General features: G+C 37.5%; 1 long non-coding RNA gene across 1 annotated transcript; it reads right to left on the bottom strand.

Annotated features, from left to right (window-relative positions):
* Positions 1–903: 903 nt before the first annotated feature.
* LOC116207004 lies at positions 904–2,833 on the bottom strand. Its single transcript, XR_004156841.1, has 2 exons — positions 2,103–2,833; positions 904–1,909 (listed from the first exon to the last, which is right to left on the bottom strand). It is a non-coding gene; the product is annotated as an uncharacterized LOC116207004 (long non-coding RNA).
* Positions 2,834–7,189: the final 4,356 nt, after the last annotated feature.

The raw sequence follows: 7,189 nt of genomic DNA, 5'->3' as shown, positions 1-7,189 counted from the left end.
GTTTTGATTTATGAGGAAATCTTCAATTCTGTATCAATCTAGCCAAAAACATATCCCATATTCTCTGATTTTTGGAACCTTCGATGAGCTGGGAATCTAACGATGTTAGCCATGCTTGAAAATACAAAAAATTGATTTTTGTATGGATTTTTTCCCTCGATAAGCAGAATCTATCTCGATTTAACTATTATGTGCATGATGCTCTCAAAAATTCATAACTCTCTCTTCAGTTGAATCTTGGACCTGCCAAATCGAACCTATTTCAATTTCTTAGGTCAAGCATATGGTAATCGCCCTTTTAAGTTCACAATTGACTGTGATATGATCCACCAAATCCATGCTCAAGCTGCTCTACTCACTGTTTGGACACCCAGCTCCCACGAATTTTATCTCTACTTGAACAGGCTCTCGATGTGTTTTTTGTATCAAAATGACCCCGACTCATCAAATCTTAATCTAAAAATACAAAACTTGGCTTTGGGCTCCATGAAGGTACACTTGGCAACTAATTCACACCTTGTTGGTTTCATCTGTTTTATCTGTTGCTTATTTGTTTTCGTCTGTTTTCTTGCGAGTCGAGCCCGAACACATAGGACATGAGCCACACTGGGTCTAAAGCCCCCACACACACCGAGTGCGTGCGACCCGTTGTATGGGGTCTAGCCTCAAGTCACAAATTCAATCCGAGTAGTGTCCAAGCGAAGGACGATTCGGATCGAGGCAAGTGAAAAGAGGTTAGACAATCACCTAAGAGCTCGACCGATTCCACGGTTATCTCGAGTACCATTCGATCCTCTTGGGACCCATCGATTCAGTCGAACCCGACTCCCGGCTTTCATGAGCTCGCATCGCATTAATTTCAATTTCAATCTTTCCAACCTCACTGTGAGTACAAGCAAAATATTGACCGAATATAAACCGATTGGGATCTCATTAATGTATTTATATTTATTATTGAGAGTACATCGTGAGACATTTATTTGTACATTGATTTATGTAACGATCCTGGTCGGCGAGTGAATGATCCGAGCATTGAATTGGTCAAGTCGGTCTGCATCCCTAGGGATAAGTAAACTCAACGCTTCGCGGTTTCAGCCTGCAGGGGGAATCGACCATCATGGTCCGATGAACCGTAATGCGCGGATGGCGGACCGAACCTCGATGTGTGGGCCTACTCCTCCCTTAGGCTCTTTGCTCGAATCAATTGTTCTACGAATTTAAGGTTTCAAACCGAGCAAGATGAACGAAACCTAATCAAGCGGTAAACAAACTAAAACGGCAAACCCTATACAAACTAGAGTACCAATATGGCATACGGGATGTAGGTCCACGAGCAATAGAACCCTGAACTTGGAACCCTCGATTCCGTAGACCATATGCCTTAACAACGAGGTGTACTTGCCCTTAGACTCGGACAACTCACCGGCTCTAGACCTCCGGGTCGTAAACAAATAGTGCGACTCTTTATCACGAGTTCCGTCACACATCCCCCAAGAAGGTGGATACTCTCAAGCCGTGAGATTAATGCGCACGCATGCGGGCCCCGACGAGACGACAATCAAATCCGCACAGCTTGACGACTCCAATAGGGAGTCTCCTGGTGGTAAGTAATATGGAGTGGACCAATGAGAAAATCCCTTTTGTCCAGCGTGTGACCCATGGGTGTCGTGTGTGGGAACATTCGTTTCTGGGAGTCCGATCATCACTACACTGGATTGGTTAGACTACTGTTGGGGGCTGCATAAGTGTACTTTCCCCGAGTGCGGGTAGATAGATGCAGTCGTCCTTGGAAAGGCTCGAGGAGTCGGGTTTCACGGGGACAGGCAAGTGGAACAGGCTCGACAGAATCAATTGAGTGTCCTTGAGGCGAACAGGCGCCAACCAAAATGTGGCACTGACAGGGGTCAGACTGCACAAGGAAAGGCATTAATGAAGCGCCATTTCCGGTCGGAGTTGAGAACATATACAACAAACTTCAGATTTAGAAGGCAAAGTTGTTAAAAAAAGGCAAACATTTGGAAAGGTTGGTAAAATTGCAGAACCAAAGACAAGAATAAAGCAGAGGCAAAAGCAAATCGAGGGCCAAAGCAACGGACTCTGACCTTTTCGCAGGAGGATCCATCTGTATGGCGCTGTTCAGGATCTGGTAGATCTGCGAGGCATTTCATCAAGCACTTGCAAGACCGTAATGGCAAAGAAGGAGAAGAAGGCTCGCTTGGCATTGAAGGGAGGAAGCAGAGGAATAGAGGCTTTGAGCGTCGAAGGCAGGTGAAGTTATAAACGGCTCTGGAGTGAAAACCGGGAGCAGGGGGAAACGTTGGTGACGAAAAGGTGCGAGCGACTGAAGTTGCGGCCGTTGGCCATTGTGGTGCCGGCAGGTGGCGGCATTGCTTTGGCATGGAAGGGTGAGCGGATAAAAGAGGGGCAGCCACCGTTTTCCGGCAGTGAGGACAGCGCGGGAAGGGCAGCGGCCCGATCGATAGACACACTTAGGCGAGTGGGGAAGAAATGGGCTGGCGGGGCGGTCTGGGCAATGCGAGGGGACGACATTAGACGGGGGAGCGCAAGTCAAATTTATTGGATGCAGAGGGGAAGATCTAAATCCGGCTTAATCGGCGAAAGCACACGATGGGGAAACGATGCAAGAGAGAGCGAAGTTCATTCATCAAAAAAAAAAAAAAAAAAGAGGAGAGAGCGAAACGCTGGAAGTTGGACTACCTCTATCTTTTATGATTTGTAACGTCTTCTCTCTTCATCCCCAGTCTCACTGGTTATTTTTCTTCTTTGTCCTCCCTTTGCTCTTTTCTTTCCAATAATTTTGGCCGGTTCCTTTTTCTAATTTAAATTTTAGTTTTGGCCTTATAATTAATTTAAGATTACAATAACATGATCGAAATATAAATGATAGGATTTATTCAATTATTAATGGTCAAAAAATTCATTTTCGTAATTAAATTACTTGCTATAGTGTGTATATATATATATATATATATTGATTTATTTATTTATTTTTAAATTCTTAGCTGGTTCCCTTTCCAATTTGACTTTTATTTTTTAACAATTTTTGCTATTTGTTCGGAATATTCTAATTTTTAAATTTTGAACTATTATTTTCAAAATTTTCAAAACATTTCTTTTATTTTTATTTTTTGTTTTCTGATATTTTTGTATCTTCGTTTTTTTCTGAATGTTTCTGTATTTTTTAATATTTTTAAATTTTCTTTCATTTTTTAATATTTTCTAAATTTTGTGGAAGCCTCGCAAGGAGTGATGCCATGCTCGCAGAAGTGGGCACGCATTAATGTTCTTTTTGTCGATGTCAACAAATGGACGAACAACCTTAATAGAGTTGGACAACATGTCATTTCTGAAAAAAAAAAAATATGGTTATATTTTTTATATTACCAAAGAAAAATTCGCCCGAAATTTAGAATTTCAGTACATTTTGAGTTTTTTTTATATGTAATTTACCATATTTTAATCGACCGTTGATTTACCACATATTGTGAACATTATCAGGTCATATTATTATTTAATACAATTTTTATTTACCATATCATTTTGGCATAGGATCATTTAAAAATGCCTCTTCCAAGATACACTGAGTCGTGATGTTCATAGCTGATTTCCTCTTATAGATAATATTCTATTATGGCAATTATCAAGGAAGGAGAAGTGTCGGGGAGAATGGAAAAGATCGATCCGATGATTCGGAGTTTGCGAAATGTTCAATGGCTCAACGATATGCAGCTTTCACTGGCCATTTGGACCACCTTCAACTTTACATCTTGTCACTGTCATATGGTGTTTTTCACATTTTGGTCATGTTTTATTCCTCTGGTCACTGTAACCGCGGACGGTTCTCTTTGTTTCTTATTTTCTTTTTTTCCTCCATCTTTTCTGTTTTTCTAATAAGATTCATTTCTGTTGAATTAATTTCTCGGTGACTGCTTTAGTGCTTCAGATGGTATGCCACGCCATGGAGCGTACAGTCTTCAAAAATGTTGGGTATTCCTCCAATTTGAAATATTGGGTATCCCTTCAATTTGAAGGAAGTTAAGACTCAAATTATGTTGGACTTTTATCGGTTTTTAATAGGTCTAACAATTCACTTTTATTAGGGTTTATTTTGCAGTACAGTGGCTGAAAATCAGATCTGTAGCAGAACAGAAAGCAGCGCAGAACAGGGAGAAATACAGAGCAGAATTCGGATTAATAGTGGCAGCGCGCAGCTGGAGATCAAACCTCGATCGGGACATCAAACAAACTCCGATTGAGACGAAATTTTGACAGCGGCTTCACAACATGTGGGGCTAAGTTCGAAACGATCAGAATTCCTATTCGACTTATGTAAGTGCTGTTTCAACTGATTTTGTAATCCACCTATTGTGGGTGACGAATTTCGGGTTTGGATCATCCAAGAAAGTGTGTCTCTTGAGTTTGGTGATCCAAGGGTTTACCCTTGATGAAAAATATTGTGTAATCTTCATTCATAGTGGATTATTGATTCGGAGTTGGTCTCGTGATTTTTCCCTACATTGGGAATTTCCACGTAAAATTCTTGGTGTTCCTTTTCTTTACTGCTTGTTGATTGATTTGGTTGGTTCCTATCTCGATTACACTGGTAGGGGAGAAAGATTAATCGCTGGGTTGTTATTTGACTGAGCACACCCTTCCCAACAAGAAAAGAGTATAATCCAATAACCCCTCAGGTTATAAAATTGAAAAGTAGACGCTCAGTAATTTGCTTTTGAGACGGTTGTAGGAGTGGGGAACTCATATGGGCTCGAATATCTTGCCACGAAACAAAGGATTTTACCAATTCGAGTATGGAAGAAGAATTTTATTAATGAAAATGATGATACGAGAGTGCAAGAACATAAGGATATAGTCTAGTAGAGACTTTTGGGTTGTGTGTCAAATCCTATGGCCAATCCCTATTTAAAGGAGGAGTAGCCTTGATCTCCAAGGTGCTTCAATAAGCCACTTAATGATTCAATTGAAATCCAAAATTAATTTATATAATATATTATAGCGAAATGAAAAAGCAAGTTTAAGGAGTTTACAATGTGTCATCTCATGTTAGTAAGATGGTACCATATGTCAAGCTCTCAGCTCTCTGCTTACCCAAATTTTACTAATCTTCTCTACCATTTTTAATGCACTAATAATTTATGCACAAGTAAATAAATTGATTTATACGGATAATATATTTATATCAATTCAATTTACTGACTAGAATATCTATGAACCTTTGAAAATTTCTATACAACTATTAAATACACTTAAAAATTATATTAAAAATAATACAAGTGAATTTATCTAAGAGTTCGTACAATTTAATAATATATGTATCTTTTGGAATTTGATTAATTAATTTCTTTTCTTATCGAATTTTCAATTATACAAATGCGTATTACATTCTTGAAATTGTAATAGGGTTTTTCAATTTAAAAAGTATAGGGAAATACTTTTCTAAAATTTTTCACACAAGTAATGACATAATTGAAATTGTAAGCAGGTTTGGAATATTAAAAACTACTATAAAATGTTAAGTGTACTTAGAAATTAAAAATGATACCAAAAGAATTTATTTATTAAAAGTTCATCAAATGAATAGAATGAATTAGTCTCTCTTTTTATTAAATTTACTTCAAGTGGAAACATTTAAGTTCCATGAGTAAATTATTATTGTATAAAGAACATGAATGCATATATTTTCTACAATTTCAATATTGAAAAGAAAAGGCTTTTTTTAACTAAAAGGTATTAATTAATTATTTTAATTAAGATAATTTTATTCATGTGATTTTACTAATCTTATTTATAAAATATAGTTTTTAATATTAAGAGGTTTTAACAAAATATATCCCATGGTTTGACTTTTTCGCAAATCTATCGCATAGTTAAAAAAATACGTAAACGGACCCATAGTTTGCATTATGTTCTAAATCTATCCCGGCGTTAAATTTTCATGAATCACTGATGGAGTTGCTAACCTGGCTAGGCTATATGTGTAATGGTGTTTACTAGGAAATATTATTAACGTGCCATGTCAGCAACTCCATCAATCATCAACGATTGACGAAAAATTTAACGTCGGGATAGATTTATAACTGAATACAAACCATGAGCCTTTTTACATATTTTTTAAATCATGGAATAGATTTATAGAAAAATGTCAAACCCGCCATGTGGTGTTAAAATTGCTTATATAAATGAAGTATTTAATGGAGCAAATCTAATACAATAAATTTAGCATTCTTTCTTCATCATTATTTTGACAATTATCAAAGTGTTAATTCTACAATTATAAACTAATCAATATTTTTAAAGATTGTTTATAATAAATTATATGGAAAAGTACAAAAAACCCCATTGTGGTTTGAACTAGAGACAAATTGGACTACGTGATTTTTTGAGAGATAAATAACACATTGTGATTCACTTCGTGAGACATAATGGACCTTACCGTTAATTTTTTTGTCACTTTTAGTTCTCAAACTTTTTTGTCATTATTACCCTCAAACATTCAACTTTTTTTCAATTTAGTCTTAAAATTTAGAAAAGAAAAAGGGGAAGGGGCTTGGGCCACCGGTCGGTTACCCCGACCCCACAACCGATCTCGCATGCAACCACAGAGGATGTCAGCGACAATGGAGGTGGGGTTGGGGCCGCATATTGGCGGCCCTGCCCCCTTCCGGCCCCCGGCCCTGGCATCCAACACCTTTCCTCAAGGCAGGCATGGCGAAGTACGCATAAAATCTATTACTGTGACCATGTTAGAACTTTCATTATGCTTAACAAATGATTGATACATGTCCAATCAAAAAATTTATATATAAATATAGCGAAAGATTGTACTAGCATCAAAACTATTACATGTTATCAAAGTGCAGGTGCGAAAAATCGTGAATGCATATGTCCCTAGTTGATTAATTCCATGCAGTGACCTAACTATTCAAATCCATACCCAGGGAGAGAAAATCATTGAGTAAAGAGTAAATTCATATATTGTATCCAATAAGATTAACTTTTAGAGTAAAATATGTGTGGTAACTTAGAACTTTAACATAATTAAAAGTGGGTACAACGTGGTAGCGCACACCCTAGGTTGATCTAGATATCCCAGATTTCATACCTAATTGGATTACCTGTGCCTCTTTATTAGTTATTTAGGATTTCTCTT

Source organism: Punica granatum, chromosome 5 (assembly GCF_007655135.1).
Source record: "Punica granatum isolate Tunisia-2019 chromosome 5, ASM765513v2, whole genome shotgun sequence".
In the NCBI taxonomy this organism is placed as follows: Eukaryota; Viridiplantae; Streptophyta; class Magnoliopsida; order Myrtales; family Lythraceae; genus Punica; species Punica granatum.
Note: the sequence above shows the minus strand (reverse complement) of the source record. Positions and strands in the feature narration are given on the sequence as shown.